The sequence below is a fragment of the Balaenoptera musculus genome, chromosome 5 (assembly GCF_009873245.2).
Source record: "Balaenoptera musculus isolate JJ_BM4_2016_0621 chromosome 5, mBalMus1.pri.v3, whole genome shotgun sequence".
Classification (NCBI taxonomy): domain Eukaryota; kingdom Metazoa; phylum Chordata; class Mammalia; order Artiodactyla; family Balaenopteridae; genus Balaenoptera; species Balaenoptera musculus.
The window spans coordinates 47,088,260-47,112,083 of record NC_045789.1 but is presented as its reverse complement, the minus strand read 5'-3'; the positions used below and the strand labels follow the sequence as shown (position 1 = coordinate 47,112,083).

At 36.4% G+C, this 23,824-nt stretch overlaps 1 pseudogene; it reads right to left on the bottom strand.

Moving 5' to 3' along the window:
• LOC118895289 lies at nucleotides 1–23,824 on the bottom strand (annotated as a pseudogene).

The window sequence follows — 23,824 nt, the reverse complement described above, 5'->3', positions numbered from 1 at the left end:
TTAGTTGAGGAGAAAAGACTGCTTCATAAGTTCATGTACTGTAAAAGCAACTGCTTGAGAAAGAACACAGTGAATGTAATTAAGAGAGAAACCATGATATCCTTCTGAATTCCCTGCCGTATAGACATACTTTATAGTCACCTCCATGGTATGGCATTTTTCAAATTCTGGAAGAACAGTCCTTAACTGCATTCACTGATGAGTTACATCAAATGGGTCAGATACTGTCTGTGTTATTGCTCCAGCAGCACCACCATAATGTAAGTTTATGTGAGTTTTCAAAACTCAGATGTTAGGATAGTCTGAAGGTCTGCGAAGAAGGGTGGGAGCATGGGAAAGGCACCAAAAGTAAAAAAAAAAAAAAGAAAGAAAGAAACACCTGCACGGGGAGCCGTTGCTAATACAGCAGGCATCAGGCCTCTGTAAAATTCAAGGCACCTTCCTTTGCATAAATTGTTTTGAATGCATGAATAATTCCTGTATAGGTATGTTCCCCTTTCACCGGGAGTGCTAGGCGTACTCTAACCACGTGAAGAGAGTAAGTACCAATAACTGCTGTTAAACCTGCCATCGATCCAGACATTCATCTGTGCGCAGACCAGAAACTCCCAGCTTTGTAGTAATTAATGTTCTATAATGCTCAAACGCGATAAACTGGATCGCACCATAGGGAACGATTTGGATCATCACTGCACCATTCCCTTTATACAATCCCCAAGGTATCCCTCCTTTGGGGAACAGCACGCAATGCAGCAGACACTCCCAAATGTTTGTAATGGTGATTGTGAGCTGGTAATAAAACCTTTGCTTGATCTAAAGGAGCACCTGTTTTGGCACAGCGTCCGGCAACACCTCTAGCCAGGAAGGAGCACGGCCAGGAGAAGTCTCGGCCTGCGATGGACCCTCCAGCTCCTGCTGCCTGCCGCATCGCTAGAGGTGGGGTCGCCACAGCCAGTGCTGCCTCGGGAGATTTGGTCACCAAATTACAAGCCAAGGGCCCTAGCCATGGCCAGAGCAGGCAGTGACAGGGCACCAACCGCCAGTCAGGAGGGGCAGAGTCTGTCCTTTAACCTTTATACTAGAGTTATGTGGTTATATGTCATCGTATTATAGAATTAGAGTATTCTAAATCTGACTATATACTTAGCTTTACCAGTGCAATGTGTATTTTCACGAGCTTACATATTAGAAGTTAGCATCCTTTCATATTAACTTTAAGAACTTTTTTCAGCATTTCTTCTAAGGCAGGTATAGTGGTGATGGATTCCCTCAGCTTTTGGTTGTTACGAAAAGCTTTCTCTTGCCTTCATTTCTGAGGCATAGCTTTGTTGGGTAAACTATTCTTGGTTGGCACTTTCTATGTGACCATGCTGGTGCCTTGATTTTGGACTTCCCAGGTTCCAGAACTGTGAGAAATACGTTTATAAGCTATCCAGTTTGTGGTTTTTTTGTTATTGCATCCTGAATGGGCTATATCAATCAAAATAGAATTGTTTGTTGAAATTCTTTTTCTCTTGTAATGTCTTCTCCCCCCCTTCATATATTACACACTTTGGTTTTGGTGATTGTTCCCCTATGCACTTTTATGCACATATATGTACCTCCTTATATACAGATATCTTTTCCAAAATGATCAATAAGATCATAATTGCACATGTTCAATATTTTTTCCCACTATACAGGACATGGACAGGTTTCCAAGTCAGTATATAGTTACACTTCAGTATTTTTAAAATGCTGTATAAAACTGGATAGTATGGACATCGTGATTTTTTTCTAAAAAACATTTTCCATGTAATGAAAATCTTGGTTGTGTACAGTTTTTAGCTCCTGTAAGCCTGTTCACTGGAAAAGTAACAAAACTATTTAAGGATACATATATATGTATATATTTACATATGTGTGTGCATGTATATAGATGTGTATATGTGTGTATGTATGTGTGTGTGTATATATGTGTATGTGTGTGTGTATATATATGTGTGTATATATATATATATATGTGTGTGTATATATATATATGTGTGTGTGTGTATATATATATGTATATATATATAAAGAAAGATTCCTAGCAGTGTAATACAATCCTTTCAATTCAAGGAACTGAGCTCCAGAGGGCAAGAACTTTATCCAAGGCCAGATTTAAACCATGACTGATACCAGTGATCATAAAATTTCCATGAAATCCTGCCAGCCTTTCAGCTTATATAGTTAATAAGGAAGAAATGACTCTTACTAATGTGATTGATAGATTTCTTGAGGATAATTTTTGAAATCCAAGGCAGTAATTATCATGCATTTTCGTCTTGTCACTCTTTTGCTAAGTATGGTTCTTAAACGTCAGGGACATTTTTGTTGGCAGGATGAACATTTACAATTATTTTGTAGAATAGAGAATTGAGCCCCTGGGACTTCAGATTCTTTTTTCTTTTCTTCTCTTTTCTCCTCTCCTTTCCCTTCCCTCCCCCTCCCTCTCTTTCTCTCTTTTTCCTTCTTTGTTTCTTTCTTGGCTATTTGTCCAAGGTTGCCCATAGGCATAATTTGAGTACTCTAGTACAATAGCCTATGTCCTGGGGATACAAGAGAACTCTGAACAATGGGAGAGACAACAAGGAAATCAATGCTCCACAGTAGGGATAGGGTGAAATAGATAGCATGGCTGCAGGAGAAGGTGAAGAGTCAGCTCTACTTGGAGATGGACATAGTGGGTGATGCTTGAGTTGAGAATTGAAGGATGAGTGGACATTTATCAAGAGGGAAGGGCATGCTAATCATAAGGAACAGCATGTAAGTGCTTGGCGTTCTGAAAATAATTGGTATAATCAGGCAAATGTCTATTTTCTATCCTGGGATTGGCAGGAGTTGCAGTGGGAAGTAAGAAAAACCAAATCACAGAAGGCCTGCCCCCTGTTAAAAACTTGGTCTATCCGCCTCCAATCTTGTCTCACATTGCAGTAATCATCTAGATGAGAGATGAGGGCCTAAGCTATGGAATGAGACATGATGGATGTGAGAGATTTAAAGATTGAATCAATGCCAGCTGAAACTTAGCCAGGGTCCTAGTTCTGTTGAGTCTCAAACTAATTGGGAGACAATGGTCAGCCAAGAGATGGGAAAATTGGTAGATATCCAATTTCTTGTCTGATTCAAGATTTCCTGAGTTACTTGATATATCCATATCCAAGGCACTTTTTCAGGGACAATAGAAGGCATTTAAGTATACTAATACTTGGGATTCTAAATTTCTTTTCAGGACAGTGTGAGAGTGGTCAAAACTTATAAACCACAAACCTAAGGAAGTAATGGGTTAGGGATAAAGTTCAAAGTTTGAATCCTGGTCATTCCTAATGTAAAAGGTTGCTAGGACTTGAGTCTTGGTATAATTTATTTTCAATGCAAAGGCACACAATGAATGATCTCCATTTTGCTTGTACTATATCATAGTAATTGAGATATATTGAGCTAATCTCTTTGCTTGTGTTTCAAAGGGGAATAATGTAGAGGCACATTAATACCATCCCCACTCCTAAAATTCTCCCCTACCTTCTTTCTCTAACTTCACCAACGTGAAGCTCTATTCTATGTCCACACCAGCAGATTCCTGACTAATCAATTTCAAAAGTCTAAATGAATGATGTTCAGCTTAAAAACAAAATGGCCCGCTGGCCCCTGTAAACAGAAAATAAACTTAATTCCATGAACTGCCCAAAACCTTCTCATTTTCAGAAGTAGAAGGATCAGGCTCAGAAAATGTATAAATAGAGGCAGAGCTGAAAACTCTCCAGAGAAACAACTGAAGATACAGGCGTCAGTGCTAGGACCTCACGTAGCAGGCAATTCCACCATCAATGAATCTGAAACAAGCAACACCAAGAAATAAGGATACTGGAGAATTTTGACACTTTAATTAGTAGATGCAGCAAAGTGGATTCAAAATTTCATACGCAAGCATTTGATTAACAGAGCCCAGGTCATGTGCCCATGCCCGGTTACCAAGATGACAATGAAAAGTTGAATATACCTTTGGACGTCTAGGTTTGTAGCGGGAGGTAAGCTCTGTTAGATACCAAGATTCACACAGGGCCCAATAAGAAGGGGTTCATGCTGGGTATAATCTGTTGCCACACTAATGCTGCATTAAAAACTACACCAGACTTAGTGGCTTAAAACAACCGTTTATTATACTCACAAGACTATGAGTCCACTGGGTTGTTCTGCTGGGTTTAGCTGGGCAATTCATTTGGTCCTGGCTGGGCTTACTCTGGTGATTGGCTTGTTGTTGGCTAGTCTAGAATGGTCTCAGCTGGTGTTACTGGCTCTGTTCTATGTATTTCATCTTCCAACCAAATTCCCTGGGCAAGTTCTCATGGCAACTGCATGGGTCTAATACCTAGGCTTGGAGTTGGCACACTGTCAGTTCTACCACATTCAATTGGCCAAGGTCCAGATCCAAGGAATGGGGAAATTGTGATTCCTCCCATGAAGAGGTAGAACCTAAGACCAATTCCAAAATTAGCCTCAATTCTCCACCTCTCCTATATTTATGCTTTTTTTTTTTTAAACTTTTAGAATGATGGGCAAAGTATCTTGCCTACCACTTCACCTAGCCATCCAGCTTCTTTTCTATTCTCTGATATTATCAGTAATTATAGGTAAACATGTATGCATGGTTCCTTTTTCACATAAATGGTCATATATTCACACAATTTTGTGCTTGATTATTTGCATTTCATGTAACTTGAAGTATATCCCATATTCATAGGTGTATATATCTGTAGCGTTAATTCCTAAAAGTAGAATTATTGGGTCAAAGTGTATATGCATTTTAAAATTTGATAGTGACAAACAGTGCTCCATAAGAAACAGCACTTTTATATACTTTCCCACCTAGAAATCTATGCAGTTTTTTTCCCAACTCCTTGCCAAAATGCCAATCAAACCATTTTATATTATAAACATGATTTTTAAAAAAGGTATTTTAGTAAATTTTTAAATTTCAAATGTACAGAAAAATTGCAATGACAGTAAAGTACAGCATATCCCCATCATCAAGATTCCCCAATTATTAATGTATTTGCTCTGCAAGCATCTCTTTATGAATATCTATTGCCCTTATTTGTTTTCTGAGCCACTTGAAAGCTAGTTGCTAACATGATGCCCCATCACCTCTAAATCTAGTGTATATTTCTGGAACACAAAGACCCTCTCTTACTTATAAAGCAACAATGCAACCATCCAAATTAGGATATCAACACTGATAGAAAACTACTGTCCAGAAGTGATGCTGTGTTCTTCTCAGTGTATCACATCAGGAGGCACATGACATTGACCCATCCCACTACTGTTATGTTAACCTTGATAACCTGCTCATGTTGGGGTCTGAATTACAGGTGGAGAAGCCTGCCATTTCCCCCTTCTGGTGTCCTTCATAATTGAGAAGTATTTTGTGGGAAGATTTCTAATAAGACATGGGATATTGGCCTAGTTTCAAATTATTACCTACCAGCCTTAACATCCATTGATAATTCCCACTTGAACCAATCAGCATTGTAATGGTTGCCAAATGGTTTGTTATTTTCCTCATTTCTTCTACATTTATTAGTTGATACTCAACTGTAAGGGAAAGCATTTCCTTCTCTCTCATATGTTAATATCAGTATGTACTTCTACAATTTTATTCAATGGATTGTAATCCATTACTGTCCTTTTGTAAAAATTTTATTTTTAATTGAAGTATAGTTCATTTACAATATTGTAATTCAGGTGTACAGCATACTGATTTAGTATTGCACACTCCACTTCATTATAGGTTATTACAAGATAATGGGTATAATTCCCTGTGCTATACAGTATATCCTTATCGCTTGTCTATTTTATATATAGTAGTTTGTATCTGTTAATCCCATACTCCTAATTTTTCCCTCCCCACTTCCCTCTCCCTTTTGGTAACCATAAGTTTGTTTTCTATGTTTTGCATATACATTCAAATGTATTTTTTTAGATTTCACATATATTATACAGTTTTTGTCTTTCTGTCTGACTTATTTCACTAAGTATAATACTGTGTTCATCCACACTGCTGCAAATGGCAGTATTTCCTTTTTTTATGGCTCAGTGATATTCCATTGCATATATGCAGCATCTTCTTAATCCAGTCATGTGTTGATGGGCACTTGAGTTGCTTCTGTCTTGGCTACTGTATTGGATTGGCCAAAAAGTTCGTTCGGGGTTTTCTGTAACATCTTATGGTAAAACCCGAATATCTTATGAAAAATCCAAACGAACTTTTTGGCCAACCCAATAACTAGCATTGCCACAAACATTGGGGTGCATGTATCTTTTTGAATTAGTGTTTTCATTTTTTCTGGATATATACCCAGGAATGGAATTGCTATGGTAGTTCTATTTTTAATTTTCTAAGGAACCTCCATGCTGTTTTCCATAGTGGCTGCACCAACTTACATTCCCACCAATAGTGCAGGATAGTTCCCTTTCTCCATATTCTCGCCAACATTTGTTATTTGTAGACCTTTCGATGATAGCCATTCTGGCCGGTATGAGGTGGTATACCTCCTTGTAGTTTTGATTTACATTTTTCTAATAATTAGTGATGTTGAGCATCTTGTCATGAGCCCGTTAGCCATCTGTGTGCCTTCTTTGGAGAAATGTCTATTCAGGTCTTCTACCTATTTTTTTATTGGGTTGTTTGTTTTTATGTTGTTGAGTTGTATGAGTTGTTTGTATATTTTGGATGTTAACCCTCTGTTGGTCATATCATTTGAAAATATTTTCTCCCACTGCATAGATTGTCTTTTCACTTTGTCTGATTTCCTTTGTGCAAAAGCTTTTAAGTTTAATTAGGTCCCATTGGTTTAATCTTGCTTTTATTTCTTTTGCCTTAGGAGACCAATTCAAGAAAATATTTCTATGATTTAAGTCAGAGTGTTCCATCTGTTTTCCCCTCAGAGTTTTATGGTTTCAGGCCTTACATTAGGTCTTTAAACCATTTTGAGTTTATATTTGTATATGGTGTGAGGGAATGTTCTAATCTCATTGTTTTACACGTGGCTGGCTCTCCAGTTTTCCCAGCATCACTTATTTAAGAGACTGTCTTTCTCCATTGTATAGTCTTGCCTCCTTTGTCATAGATTACTTGACCATAGGTGCGTGGGTTTATTTTGGGCTCTCTATTCTGTTCCATTGATCCATCTGTCTGTTCTGGTGCCAATACCATGCTGTTTTGATTACTGTATCTTTGTAGTATAGTCCGAAGTCTGGGAGGGTTATACCTCCAGCTTTGTTCTTTTTTTCTCAGGATTTCTTTGGCAATTTGGGGTCTTTTGTGGTTCCATATAAATTTTAGGATTATTATTTCTGTGAAAAATGTCATGGGCATTTTGAGAGGGGTCACATTAAATCTGTAGATTGTTTTGGGTAGAATGGCCATTTTAACAATATTAATTTTTCCACTCAGAGTATGGGATATCTTTGCATTTCTTTGAAACATTCTCAGTTTCTTTCATCACTGATTTATACTTCTCAGAGTATAGGTCTTTTTCTTTTGATGCAATTTTAAATGGGATTGTTTTTTACTCTCTCTTTCTAATATTACATTATTACAGTAAGTCACCTACATACGAACCTTAAAGTTGTGAACTTTCAAATATGCAAAAGTGCATTTGCATGTCCAATCATGTAAGTTAGTTCACGTGTCTGGCATACATTGTCACGTGTGTGCACTCTCTACAAGTGGTTGTGCTTTTGTGTACTTTACTGTATAGTACTGTATAGAGTACAGTACAATATCTTTATTTCAAGCCCAGGATATCCCAAAGCAAGCATAAGAGTGGAGGTGATGTAGCTGGTACTACTGCACTTTTCAAGGCACTGTACTGTAAGATGAAAAATGTTTATTTTTTGTGTTTTTTTTAATGTATTATTTGTATGAAAAGTATTATAAACCTATTACAGTACAGTACTATGTAGCCGATTGTGTACCTAGGCTAACTTTGTTGGACTCGCAACAAATTGGACTTACAAACACGCTCTCGAAACTGAACTCGTTCGTATGTAGGGGACTTACTGCAGTGTATAGAAACACAACATATTTCTGTATTAATCTTATATCCTGCAACCTTGCTGAACTGATTTATTCTAATAGATTTTGGGTGGAGACTTTAGGGTTCTCTATACAGAGTATCATGTCATCTGCAAATAGTGACAGTTTTACCTCTTCCCTTCCAATTTGAATACATTTCCTTTTTCTTGTCTGATTGCTGTGGCTAGGACTTCCAAATGCTAGAAGTGGTGAGAGTAGACATCCTTGTCTTATTCCTGAATTTAGAGGGAAGGCTTTCAGCTTGAGTATGATGTTGGCTGTGGGTTTGTCGTAAATGGCCTTTATTATGTTGAGATATGTTCCCTCTATACCCATTTTGATGAGAGTTTTTATCATGAATGGATGTTGCATTTTGTCAAATACTTTTTCTTCATCTATTGAGATGATCATGTGATTTTTATCTTTTGTTAATGTGGTGTATCACATTGTGTGATTTGTGTATGTTGAACCATCCTTGTGACTCTGGGCTGAATCCAACTTGATCATGGTGTATGATCCTTTCTATGTATTGTTGGATTCAGTTTGCTAATATTGTGTTGAGGACTTTTGCATCCATAGTCATCAGAAAAAAAAAAAGAATTACAAGCCAATATCTTTGTAGTGTCTTTGTGTGGTTTTGATATCAAGGTGATGGTGGCCTTGTAAAATGAATTTGGGAGTGTTCCCTCCTCTTCAATTTTTGGGAATAGTTTGAGAAGGATAGGTATTAGTTCTTCTTTACATGTTTGGTAGAAGCTGTCCGGTCCTGGACTTTTGTTTGCAGGGAGTTTTTTTTTATTACAAATTCAGTCTTACTTGTAGTGATCAGTTTGTTTAAATTGTGTTTTCTTGATTCAGTCTTAGAAGAATGTACAAATTTCTAGAAACATACAGCTTGCTAAGTTGCCAATTTGTTGACATACAACTGTTCATAGTATTCTCTTATGATTTTTTTGTATCTCTGGGATATCAGTTATTGTTTCTTTCATTTCATATTTTGTTTATTTGGGTTCTCTTTTCTTTGTGAGCCTGGCTAAAGGTTTATCAATTTTATCTTTCCCAAAACCAGCTCTTGGTTTCATTGATCTCTTTTATTGATTTTTTTCACTTATATTTTCTTATTTCCTTGTTGATCTTTATTATTTCCTTCTGCTGACTTTGGGCTTTGCTTGTTATTTTCTAATTCTTTTAGGTGGTAGGTTATATTGCCCTGAATTGTGATGAACTTCTCTCTTAGAATTGCTTTTGCTGCATTTCATAGGTTTTGGAAACTTGTTTCCATTTTTATGTCTTGATGTATTTTCTGATTTTCTGATTTCTTCATTGACCCATTGGTTTTTTAGTAGCATGCTGTGTGTAGTCTGTGTTTGTACTTTTCCATTTTTTTTTTCTGTAGTTGATTTCTAGTTTCATACCACTGTGGTCATAAAAATGCTTAGTATAATTTCTATCTTCTTAAAATTTGTTGTGGGTTATTTTGTGACTCTACGATGTGATATATCCTGGAGAACATTCCATGTGCACTTGAAGAATGTGTATTCTTTTTTTGGATGTAATGTCTTATAGATACCAATTAAGTCCAACTAGTCCATTGTGTCACTTAAGACCACTGTTACCTTACTGATTTTCTGTCTGGATGATCTTTCCATTGATGTCAGTGGGATATTTAAGGTCTCCTACTATTGTTGTATTATTAATTTCTCCTTTTATGTCTGTTAGTATTTGCTTTATATACTTAGGTCCTCCTGTATTGGGTGTGTATATATTAAAGAGTGTAATATGTTCTTCTTGTATTGATTCCTTTATTATATTTTGTCCTTCTTTGTCTTTTTTATAGCCTTTATTTTAAGTCTATTTTGTCTGATATGAGAATTGCTATCTCTGCTTTCTTGTTGTTTATATTTGCATGAAATCTTTTTCCATCCCCTCACTTTCAGTCTGTGTGTCCTTCACCCAGAAGTGAGTCTCTTGTAGGCAGCATATTGAAGGGTCTTATTTTTTTTATCCAGTCAGCCACCTATGTTTTTTGAATAGAGAATTTAGACCAATGACATTTAAAGTAATTATTGATAGGTATGTCCTTATTGCTATTTTATTACTTGTATTCCAGGTGTTTCTGTAGTTCTTCTCTGTTCATTTCTTTTTGTTTCTCTCACTGTCATTTGATTTTTTTTTTTTTTTTGTAGTATGCTTGGGTTTCTTTTTGTTTTTTGTGTGTCTACTGTAGGTTTTTGATTTTTGGTTACCATGGGTTCATATGTGTTGACCCATAATTATATCTACTTGCTTTAAACTGATAGTCAAATTCAAACACATTCTAAAAGATCTACATTTTTACTCTCCTCCCTCAATTTTTCTGATGTCATGTTTTATATCTTCATGTTTATCCTTTTAGTGTTTACTGTAGTTATAGTTGCTTTTACAATATTTTTTGTCTTGTCTTTTAATGTATGTACTGGCATACTTAACACATTATTGACTGGGGGATTTTTGCAGAAACTAATACCTATGGCTAGTGATTTGTTACATAAGTGAATACTGAAACACCTGCATTTGAGTAAATATCAACAACTTTTTTTGCATTTAACGTATTTATTTGAAACTTTGTACATGTCTTACTAAAGCATTCTAATATTTTGTTAGAGTGTGTTAGGCAGTATAGCAGGCACCTCTGTGTAGGGGAACAGAACATCTATTACAAATATACCATGTTTCACTGTGTTTTCCCCGGAAGAGCAGAGTCTCCACTTTCTAGCAGCATTTCGTTTTATTCCTGTGGGTATTATTTCCTCTAGAATATGTTCTTTTATTTTACCTGATAGTCGACAAGGTGGATCTTTGTGGGAGGCTCTTTTAGAAATGCCACAAGAAGGACCGGGGTGGAACTACCACTACATTCACCAGAATGGTCAGTTACCCATTCTCTAGTTACTGCTAACAAAAATTGCTTGTAAGTCATTTTATTCTGTGCATTTAGGCTACAATACATTTTAAACACATTGAATAAACTGCAATTACTCAAATAGAAACCCACTTTCTTATACCATTTTCAGGTTTTCCAGAGGATATTGAAGTTTGCCAGATATTGATCAGATCGATCAACTCCTTTCATACATTTATTATACTCTAATATACAAGTGGACTTAGTCATCTGATGTTTAGTCCTCCTGTCTTCCTTTCCTGTAGATGCTATGGAGGCATCATGAATAGTTGTCACCATGCGGAGTGGCCTCTTGTCTTTCCATATAAGAAGAATCATTTCTCTCTTACATAAAAATGTCATTTCTCCCCTCTGTAGATTTTTAGATTTCTCCTTTAATTGGTTTGGTAGACCACGATTCTCTCTTATAGTCCCACAAACTCTGGTTTTATTTTTCAACAATATTTCAGATGTGGACACACTGTTGTAATAATTGTCTTGGTAAATACGGTGACATGAACTAAGATAAGGTTGTAGCACTGATAATATTGTTTATTGCAGTTTCTTTCCTTCACTTGTGTAAATCTCAAGGTTGCATATACATCCAGTTTCACTTTTCGCTAACCATCCTGACCAAAATTCCATATTTTGTAAGTTTTCCAGAATTATAGGTTTTGAATCTGAGTCATCTTCTCCACCTTATCGTTGCCTCACCAAGTGATAGCTCTTGTTTGGGTACATAGATCAGCTGAAATTTTGGTAGAAAATAATCCAAAAGAGGTTTAACTTTGAAATTCTGTCTGCAGGAAGTGGAGTTTCCAAGTTATTGTTAAAGTGAAGAAATGTCATTATTTGTTTGAACCTTGTCATAATCTTTGGAAAGACAGGTGTTTTAAATAAGGGATCAGTTGACCAGTATTCTCTCCAGTGTGACTTTATTTGTCGCATCAAAATAATTAATCCAAGAAACTTCTTCATATCATTATTGGTTACATCAGTCCATTTTAAAGCCTTATCATACTTTTTATATGATTTTTCATTCAGTTGGTAATACAAGTTTATTTGAGAAGCAACCAATTTGAAAAAGTCATTACCAAAAATTAATTCTGTTATTTCACTAACACACACTTTGTGGGTTATTACATTCAATAGTTACACTTGACACATATGTAAAGTCTTCTAATTTTCCTGAAATGTTGTCTTCAATCCACTCTGCTATAGAAGCAAAGGCGCATTCTCCAGCTCCATGAGTTTCATTTTCACTTTCCGTATCAGAATCAATCACTAAGGTTTTTTGTCTTTTTCTTGGTCTAATATTCACATCCTCTGAATCAGAACTATTCTGAAGAACTATCTTCTGAGACGCTAGTATATATGTCACTCGGACAATCAGAGAAAGCATCTGCATAAAACTCTTCTTCACTCAAAATTTCGTGATGTGTCGTTTTTGAAAATTTTATGGTATAAACTTGCATTTATAATATACACAAGGTTGGAACAAAAACCTAACGGAGCAAAATGTGAATGACTATGACAATTATAAGTTGTATAATGAACTCTTGATCAATTTTAAGCTCTAACAATTTCGCATGGTGATGTTAATTGTATCACTCTAAAAATGTATTGATACGTCTCTGGTCAATAACACTCGGGTAACAAAAGATGTATTACTATGTTTCCGGTCAATAACGTGTTAAATGATCTTCAATCCTTACTATATATTTGCTTTTTCTATTGGGATTTTCCGTTTCCTGTATATTCTTACTTCTTTTCCATTTAGAGAAGACCCTTCAGCATTTCTTTTAGGGTAGGTTTAGTATTGCTGAGTTCTTTGAATTTTTGCTTGTCTGAGAAGTTCTTTATCTCTCCTTTGGGTAGGGTACCCTAAGGTGTAGGTTTCTCCCTTTCAGGGCTTTGCAAGCCAGAAAGGGGTGACATGATATATTCAAAGCTTCTGCAGAGAAATCAGCTGATAGCCTTATGGCGGTTCCCTTTTATATGACTCTTACTGCCTTTAGAGTCCTCTTTAACTTTTGCTATTTTAATTATGATATGTCTTGGTGTAGGTCTGTTTGGGTTCATCTTTTTTGGGACCCTCTGTTATTCCTGTACCTGAATATCTGTTTCCTTCTTTAGGTTTGGGAAGTTTTTAAAAAAAATTATCTTCTTTATTGAAGTATACTTGATTTACAATGTTTCAGGTATACAGCAAAGTAATTCAGTTTATACATATATGTTCTTTTTCAGATTCTTTTCCATAATAGGTTATTATAAGATATTGAATACAGTTCCTTGTGCTATACAATAGGTCCTTGTTGTTTAATTTATCCCACCCCCTTTTCCCCTTTGGTAACCATAAATATGTTTTCTATGTCTGTGAGTCCATTTATGTTTTGTAAATATGTTCATTTGTATCATTTTTTTAGATTCCACATATAAGCAATATCATATGATACTTATCTTTCTCTGACTTAAAACTTCACTTAGTATGATAATCTCTAGGTCCCTCCATGTTGCTGCTTGGGCATTCACAAAGTTTTGAAAAACAACCAAGAATTAGGGTATGGGTTGTATGATAAGGTTAATCTCCTATACAAGGACAGTCAGGACTGGGAGAGGTGGCTGTTTATGCAGCTAATGCATATCCAGCACAGAGTGTCAAGCAAAATAAACAGGAATATATTCTGAACAAAAGAACAAGATAAAATCTCAGGAAAAAATATTAGTGAAACAGATAAGTAACATACTTGAGAAAGAGTTCAAAGTAATTGTCATAAGGACACTCACCAAAGTCAGGAGAACAATGCATGAATGATATGAGAATTTCAACAAAGAAACAAAATATAAGAAAGTACCAAACTGAAATCATAGCGCTGAAGAATAACTGAGCTGAAAATTCAAGAGAGGCATTCACTAGCAGGCTAGATAAAGCAGAAGACAGGATTAGCAAACTCATTTTACCAGGCCAGCACTACTTTGATACTAAAACCAGAAAAGGACACCACAAGAAAAGAAATTATAGGCCAATAGCCCTGATGAATATAGATGCAAAATTACTTACCAAAAATATTATTAGCAAACCAAGCTCAGCAATACAGTAAAAGGATCGTACACCATGATCAAGTGGAATTTATCTCAGTGATGCAAGGATTGTTCACCATTCAGTTCATCAATGTGATATACCACATTAAAGTGAAGGATAAAAATCATATGATCTCAATAGATTCAGAAAAATCCTTTGACAAAATTCAACATCCATTTAAAAAAACTCAACAAATAGAATGTACCTCAATGTAATCAATGCCATATATGATAAGCCTACAGCTAACATCATATTCAATAGTGAAAAACTGTAAGGTTTTCCCTTAAGATCAGGAACAAGATAAGGGTAACCACTCTTCCCACTTTTATTCAGCATGGTATTGGAAGTCCTAGCCAGAGAAATTAGGTAAGAAAAAGAAAAGACATCCAAGTTGTCTTTTTGCATATGACATATACAGAAAATCCTAAAGGCTCCATCAAAAAACTGTTAGAACTAATATTTAGTAAAGTTGCAGGGTACGAAATCAATATAAAAATGTCTGATGAATTTCTATAAAGTGTCAGAGAAATTACGAAAACCATCCCATTTATAATTGCATCAAAAAAGTAACATAGGATTACATTTAAGCAATGAGGTGAAAGACCTGTATACTAAAAACTATAAGACATTGATGAAAGAAATTGAAGACAACACACACAAATGGCAAGATATACCATGCTCATGAATTGGAGGAATGAATATTAAAATCACCCTACTACCCAAAGCAATCTACGGATTCCATGCACTCCCTATCACACTACCAATGGCATTTTTCACAGGAAAAGAACAAATAATTCTAATTTGTATGGAATCAGGAAAGACCCTGAATAGTCAAAGCAATCTTGAGAAAAAAAAATACAGCTGGAGGTATCACACTCTCTGATTTCAGACTATACTACAAAGCTTAACCATCCAAAGAGTATGCTACCGGCACAAAGCCAGACACAGATCAATGGAACAGAACAGAGAGCCCAGAAATAAAACCACATTTATAGGACCAATTAATCTATGACAAAGGAGGCAAGGATGTACAATAAGGAAAAGACAGCTCTTCAGTAAATGGTGTTGGGAACCCTGGACAGCTATATCAAAAGAATCAAATTGGAAGAGTATCTCACACCATATGCAAAATACACTCAGTGGATTAAGGACTTAAATGTAAGACCTGAAACCATAAAACTCCTAGAAGAGAACATATACAGAACACTCTTTGACACTGGCATAGCAATATTTTTTTGTCTCCTCAAGCAAGGGAAACAAAAGCAAAAGTGAACAAATGGGACTACATCAAACTAAACTGGATAGGCACTTTTTTACCAAAGAAGACATACCAATGGCCAACAGACATATGAAAAGATGCTCAGTATCACTGATCACCAGAGAAATGCAAATCAAAACCACAAAGAGATACCTCACACCTCTCAGAATGGCAGTCAGTCATCAAAATGACAATAAAAGTTGTTGGCAAGGATGTGGAGAAAAGGGAACTCTTGTTCACTGTTGGTGGGATTTGTATATTGGTGCAACCATAATGAAAAACAGTACAGAGGTTCCTCAAAAATTAAAAATAGAACTATGACATGACCCAGTAATTTTACTTCTGGGTATTTACCCAAAGAAAACAAAAACGCTAATTCAAAAAGATATATGTGCCCCAACATTCATTGCAGCATTATTTACAATAGCCATGATATGGAAGCAACCTAAGTGTCCACTGATAGATGAGTGGATAAAGAAGATGTGATATATATATATATATATATATATATATATATAAAATACTTAGCATAAAAAATGAAATCCTGTCATTTGCTGCAACATAGATGGATTTAGAGGGTATTATACTAAGTGAAATAAGTCAGACAGATGAAGATAAATACCATATGATCTCACTTATGTGTGGAATCTAAAAAACAACAACAGCAAAAAACCAACAGCAAAAAACCAAAACAAAATGAAAAGAGACTCATAGATATAAACAACAAATGAGTCGTTCAGAAGGTTAGGGATTGGATGATTGGGCAAAATAGGAAAGGGGATTAAGAGGTACAAAATTCCAGTTGTAAAATAAATAACTATAGGGATGTAATGCACAGTATAAAGAATATGGTCAGTAATATTGTAATAACTTTGTATGGGAACTGATGGTTATTAGACTTATCATGGTAATCATTACATAATGTATGTAAATGGCAAATCACTATGTAGGACACCTGAAAGTAACATAATATTGTAAATAAACTATATTTCAATTAAAAACTCCATACTACCCAAAGCAATATACATACTCAATGCAATCCCTATCCAAATTCCAATAGCATTTTTCATAGAATTAGAACAAACAATCCTAAAATTTATATGGAACAACAGAAGACCCATAATAGCCAAAGCAATATTGAGAAAGAAGAACAAAGCTGGAGGCATCACACTCTGATTTCAAACTATACTACAATGCTACAGTAATCAAAACAGTATGGTATCACCATAAAAACAGACGCATAGATCAATGGAACAAAATAGAGTGCCTAGAAATAAACCCACTCATGTATGGTCATTAATTTATGACAAGGGAACCAAGAATATAGAATGGGGAAAGGACAGTCTCTTCAATAAATGGCATTGGGAAAACTGAACAGTTACATGCAGAAGATGAAACCAGATCACTGTTTTTACACCATACACAAAAGTTAACTAAAAATGGATTAATGACTTGACTGTAAGACCTGACCATAAAACTCTAGAAGAAAACATATTAAGCTCCTCAACATTGGTCTTGGCAATGAGTTTTTGGATTTGACACCAAAAGAAAAATAAACAAGTGGAACTACAACAAACTAAAAAAGCTTTTGCACAGAAAAGGAAACCAACAAAATCAAAGGCAACCTACTGAATGGGAAAATATATTTGCAAATCATATACCTGATAAGTGGTTAATATCAAAAATATATACAGAACTCATAAAACTAGCAAAAAAAAATCCAATTCAAAAATGAGCAGAGTGGATGCTAAACAATATGCTACTAAACAACCAGTGGATCACTGAAGACATCAAAGAAGAAAAAAACCTGGAGACAAATGAATGAAAACACAATGATCCAAAATCTATGGGATACAGCAAAAGCAGTTCTAAGTGGGAAGTTTATGGCAATACAAGCCTACCTCAGGAAACAAGAAAAATCTCAAATAAATAACCTAACCTTATACCTAGAGGAACTAAAAAAAGAAGAACAAACAAAACCCAAAATTAGTAGAAGGAAGGAAATCATAAAGATCAGAGAAGAAATAAATGAAAGAAACTTTAAAAATAGAAAATGTCAATGAAACTAAAAGGTGGTTCTCTGGCTAAATGTTTATCAATTTTCTTTTCAGACTCATCAAGGAAAAAAGAGAGCATAAATCAATAAAATCAGAATTGAAAAAGAAGTTACAATCAAACCCACAGAAGTATAAAGGAACATAAGAGATTACTATGAACTATATGAAAAACAAAAACAAAACAAAAAAACAGAACTAGAAGAAATGGACAAATTCCTAGAACTGTACAATCTCCCAAGACTGAACCAAGAAGAAACAGAAAGTATGAACAGACTAATTACCAGTAATGAAATTGAATCAGTAATTGAAAAAGCTGCCAACCAACAAAAGTCCAAGATCAGATGGCTTCACATGTGAACTCTATCAAACGTTTAGAGAAGAGTCAACACCTATCCTTCTCAAACTATTCCAAAAAAATTGAAGAGGAAGGAATGCTTCTGAACTCATTCTACAAGGCCAACATCATCCTGACACCAAGTCCAGACACACAAAAAGAAAATTACAGGCCAATATCACTGATGAACACAGACACAGAATTCCTCAAAATATTAGCAAGCTGAATCCAACAATACATAAGAATCATACATCATGATCAAGTGGGATTTATCCCAGGGATGCAAGAACTTTTCAGTATCTGCAAATCAATTAATGTGCTACACCACATTAACAAATTGAAGAATAAAAATTTTATGGTCATCAACAGATAACAGAATAAGTTTTTGACAAAATTCAACATGAATTTATGATAAAAACTCTCCAAAAATTGGGTATAGAGGGAACATATCTCAACATAATAAAGGCCATATATGATAAACCTACAGCTATCAACATACTCGATGGTGAAAAGCAGAAAGCATTTCCTCTAAGATCAGGAACAAGTCAAGGATGCCCACTCTCACCACTTTTAGTCAACATAGTTTTTGAAACCACAGCAATCAGACATGAAAAAGAAATAAAAAAGACTCCAAATTGGAAAGGAAGAAGAATAAAATCATCATTGCTTGCAGATGACATGATACTATACGTAGAAAATCCTAAAGACACCACCAAAAAACTACTAGAGCTCATCAAGGAATTCAGTAAAGTTGCAGGATACAAATTAATATAAAGAAATCTGTTGCATTTCTATACACTAACAACAAACTATCAAAGAGAAAAATTAGGGAAACAATCCCATTTATAACTGCATCCAAAGGAATAAATCTCCTAGGAATAAATCTGACTAAGAAGCTAAAAGATCTGGACTCAGAAAACTCTAAGACACTGATGAAAGAAATTGAAATCAGCACAAACAGATGGAAAGATATACTGTGTTCATGGATTGGAAGAATTAATATTGTTAAAATGACCATACTACCCAAGGCAATCTATAGATTCAATACAATCCCCAACAAAATACCAAGGGCATTTTTCACAGAACTAGGACAAATAATTTTAAAATTTGTATGGTATACAAAAGACCCCAAATAGCCAAAACAATCTTGAGAAAGAAGAACAGAGCTGGAGGTATCATGCATTCTGACTTCAGACTATATTACAAAGCTACAGTCATCAAACCAGTATGGTACTGGCACAAAAACAGACACATAGATCAATGGAACAGAATAGAGAGCCTAGAAATAAACCCACACACTTATGGTCAATTTATCTATGAAAGAATACAGGACTATACAATGGGGAAAAGAGAGTTTCTTCCCTAAGTAGTGCTGAGAAAACTAGGCAGCTACATGTAAAAGAATGAAATTAGAACATTTTCTCACACCATATACAAAAAATAAACTCAAAATGGATTAAAGACCTAAATATAAGACTGGAAACCATAAAAATCCTAGAAGAACACATACGTAGAACACTCTGACATAAACTGCAGCAATATATTCTTTTGAATCTTTCTCCTAAGGCAAAGGAAAAAAAATAAAAATAAACAAATTGGACCTAATTATACTTAAAAGCTTTTACACAACAAAGGCAACCATCAACAAAATGAAAAGACAACCTATGGAATGGGAGAAAATATTTGCAAATGATATTACTGATAAGGGGTTAATATCCAAAATATATAAACAGCTCATATAACTCAACTTGAAAAAAACAAACAACCAAATTTTAAAATGGTCTTCTTTAAGAAGACCTGGATAGACATTTTTCCAAAGAAGACATACAGATGGCCAACAGATACATGAAAAGATACTCAACATTTCTAATCATCAGAGAAATGCAAACCAAAGCCACATGAGATATTACCTCATACCTGTCAGAATGGCTATCATGAAAAAGACCACAAATAGTAAACATTGGCAAGGGTGTGGAGAAATGGGAACTCTTGAACACTGTTGGTGGGAATGTAAATTGGTGTAGCCATTGTGGAAAACAGCATGGAGGTTCCTCAAAAACTAAAAACAGAACTACCATATGACCCAGCAATTCCACTTCTGGGTATATATCCAAAGAAAATGAAAACACTTATTCAAAAAAGATACATGCACCCCCATGTTTACAGACACATTATTTACAATAGCCAAGATATGGAAGCAACTTAAGTGTCCATCAACAGATGAATGGGTAAAGAAGATATGTTATTTATATAGAATGGAATACTACTCAGCCATAAAAAAGAATAAATTTTTGTCATTTGCAACAACATGGATGGATCTGGAGGGCATTATGCTCAGTGAAATAAGTCAGACAGAGAAAGACAAATGCCATATGTTATCATTTATATGTGGAATCTAAAAACACCAACCAACCAAACAAAAGACCTGAGCTCATGGAAACAGAGAACAGATTGGTGGTTGCCAGAGGTAGAGGTGGGGATGGGTGAAATGGGTGAAGGGGGTCGAAAGGTACAAATTTCCAGGTATAAAGTTATTAAATCATGGAGCTGTAATGTACAGCATGACGACTACAGTTAATAATACTGTATTGCATATTTCAAAGTAGCTAGAAAAGTGGATCTTGAAGGTTCTCATCACAAGAAAAAAATTCTTTGTAACTATGTATAGTGATGGATGTTGACTGGACTACTGTGGTGATCATTTTGTAATATATACAAACATCAAATCACTGTGTTGTACACCTGAAACTAATTATAATGTTATGTCAATTGTATTTTTAAAAAAATTCCGTGCTGTCTTTTGGAATCATATCTGGAAGCTTGCCCTAGAGTCTGTTTCTCTCATCAATTCTGTAAATCATTTCACACCCTTTTAAGTCTCTGTTGGCTTTTCAAGCAGGAGAAGGCTCAATTGTCTCTGCCTGCACTCTGAATGGATACACATGGTTATTTTTGGACTGAGATGCAACTTTCCTTTCCTTTCACTTCTGAAACTCCAAAATGTTGTTCTAGTGAAAGTGTTTAACTTCATTAATACTGATGACCATGTTGGAGTTTGAGGGAGGGCCCTATGAACAGTAACCACTCTTCTTTACTTGAGTTCAGAACAGGTTGGGACATAGAGAGAGGAATTGATGATGTGGAGGTCAAAAAATCTCCCTTTTTAGCTGATAAAGCTGTTGGGAGAAATGCAATTTAGGTTTCTGGTAAAAAAGACTTGCAAATACTGCACCCAAAGTTAAATTCACCCACTCAGTACAAGCTGAGCTGGACTCTGGCAGGTCTTCCTAACAAGGTCCAGCCCCTGAAAAGTTGATGGTATAGAGGAGCAGAACCGATGAGAACATATACTCTTCTTCCAGACGGGCAGATCAGAGAGAGAGAGAGAGGAGCATCTCCCACATCTCTCCCCTAAACTCAATCACCAGAGTGCAATCTCCATTCTTCCAGTTTTCAGAAGGAGGAGCTTCCACTTTGGGTGAGTGTTCCCTCCATCTTCCAAAATGTATGTCTCAAAACTTCCCTTCAGTCATCTCATCCAACTAAGATTTATTTCTTTTCAAGGGTTCTTATGCTTTTTTCTCCCTCTGGTTTATCTTTCTGGGAATAAAAACAGTAGTCTGTCTAAAATAGTTAGTTTTATAAAAATAAGTTAATTCAGTCTTGATCAATGATAGGTATAGTAGATGGTGTCCCATGTCACCCAGACACCTCTCCAGGAGTGAAGTACTTTTCACCTACTACTGAGAACACTTAGCTATCAGTCTTCATGTCTTGCCTGAAGAGAGGCAGTTTGCCTGAGGGCACAGCCCCTTCCTAGAACAGTCCACATTCAGTGACTGATTATCCTACTCATTGACGCCTCTGCCCCCTTGATCCAACTGAGAACAACAATAAGGGGTCATCTCAGCTTCAGAGATTCCTGTCGAGTCTGGTGAGGTCTTTGTGTAACCATGCGGTGGTCCAAATTCCCTTTCTGCTGAATCCTTCTTTCTATCCATCCCTTCCGCATGTGTTCAACTTAAGAGCAACATTTAATAAACTTCCTGTACACTATTATTTGTCTCAGAGGTGGTTTCCTGGGGACCCAACCTGCAACAGTTAGTGCCAGGAATGATCCAAGAAAGTCAGTGCTAAGAAAGGATCCTGAAGCTGGGTTGTCACCAGTCAGCTGGCCAGAAGGACCCTGTAGTGAGCTGGATACTGCAAACCCACCTCCCAAATTCACGTTCATTCAGAACGTCAGGATGTGACCTTATTTGGAAATAAGGTCTTTGCAGGTGGAATTAGTTAAGGATTGAGGTGCGATCATGGTGGATTAAGGTGGGCCCTAAATCCAGTGACAGGTTTCTTTATAAGAGAAGAGGACATAGAGGAGAAGGCCAGGTAAAGATGGGATCAGAGATTGGAGTGTTGCTTCCACAAGCTAAGGAACATCTGGAGCCATCAAAAACTGGAGGAGGCAAGGAAACATTCTTTCCAAGAACCTTCAGAGGGAGTATAGCCCTGCTGACACACTGATTTTGGACTTCCAGCCTCCATAAATTATGAAAAAATAAATTTCTATTGTTTTAAGCCATGCAGTTTGTGGTCATTTGTTACAGCAGCTCTAGGAAACTAGCACAGACCCCCTCACTGATCATGCATGGAGTACTGATAGCTCCTGGCACAAGGCTGAATTATTAAAAGGTTGAAATTGTTAAAATGTTTGCTGATGGAGAAGTGGAAGGAAATGAACTAGCAGGTGCACTGGATCAGGTGTTTGAAAAGTATGGGGAAATATTGACCACATGTACAGTGGAATTAGGTGGCTCTTGCTAAACACAATTGGTATTTTGGAAAAATAACAAGAAGTTGAGTGTTTAATCAGTAACTAAAAGCTAAGCCAGGGGCCTTCTTTATAGCATCTAAAGAGGCTCTTGTCTCCTTCACCAGAGCCAGAGAAAACAGAGGACTAGGCTCTGGACTTAATCATAAATATAGCAGAGCTCTGAAGAAGATTCACTTCTCAGCTAGGTAAGTATGCAATGCCAAGGTCAGGGTCCTAGTTGGAACAGAATGGGGTCATCTTCAAATCCCTGCATTCCTCGGAACCCATGATCCTGCAGAACTTATCCAGTCTTCCCCATTAATGGGATTCATGATGATGCAGAACCCCGCCCCCCCCCCCCCCCCCCCAGATCTATACTCAGTCATTAAGTAGATTTCAATCACAACATAACCCAGCTGGGGATGTGCTAGGCTGGCTAGGCTGATTAGGGAGAAAAGGTACTTTACCCCAAAGGAAGTTTCTTGGGTGAGAAAGATGCCATGTGGAATTCATATACGTCTCAATGGGAGAATCACAATGCAGACTGCTAGGGTTCTGGACAAGGTCATTTACAGCAAGAATTGTACACTGTTTGTTTGATAAACAGCTTCTGGCTTGCTACTGGGCCTTGATGTAGATGGAGCATCTGAATATGTTATACCAAGCAACTATGCAGCAACAATGCCCTTCATAAATTGTGTTAAACCAGAACCCACAAATCTTTAGATTGGGTAGATGGAATGGTACTCCAGGATCAAGCATGAACAGAGCTGAAGGACAAATCAGCAAAACAGATAGCCCAGACCTCATCACTGTTGCACTAGTGTCTTACCCTCAGGTCACACCCTAGGCAGCATCAGGGTCCCTTATGACCAGATGTAGAAGTAGGAGAAAAAAGATGTCAATCCTTTGAAGAGTTTCAGCTGGCCTAACCTGCTTCACAGGATGGCACAGAGGAGACACTGTCTACCAAACCATTGAGTATGAGCTAATGAGAAGGGCATCAGCATCACTAAGAAATTCAGTGGTGGCTGCCTTTGTAGGCCAGAGGTGACAAATGGAGATGCCACTACAAGACTGGCACCACTGAGAGCAAAGAGCATGATCAGATTCTGAAACAGTAGAGGCAGGAGGTAGCGCATAAGCATCAGAAACCTAGTGGACACGATCACTGCAATCAGCAGCATGGTCAGAGTGGCCGCCAGAGGGTTGCAATCTGGCTCAAAGAGATCTGAACCATGAGGACACTCTGTGGAATGTGACAT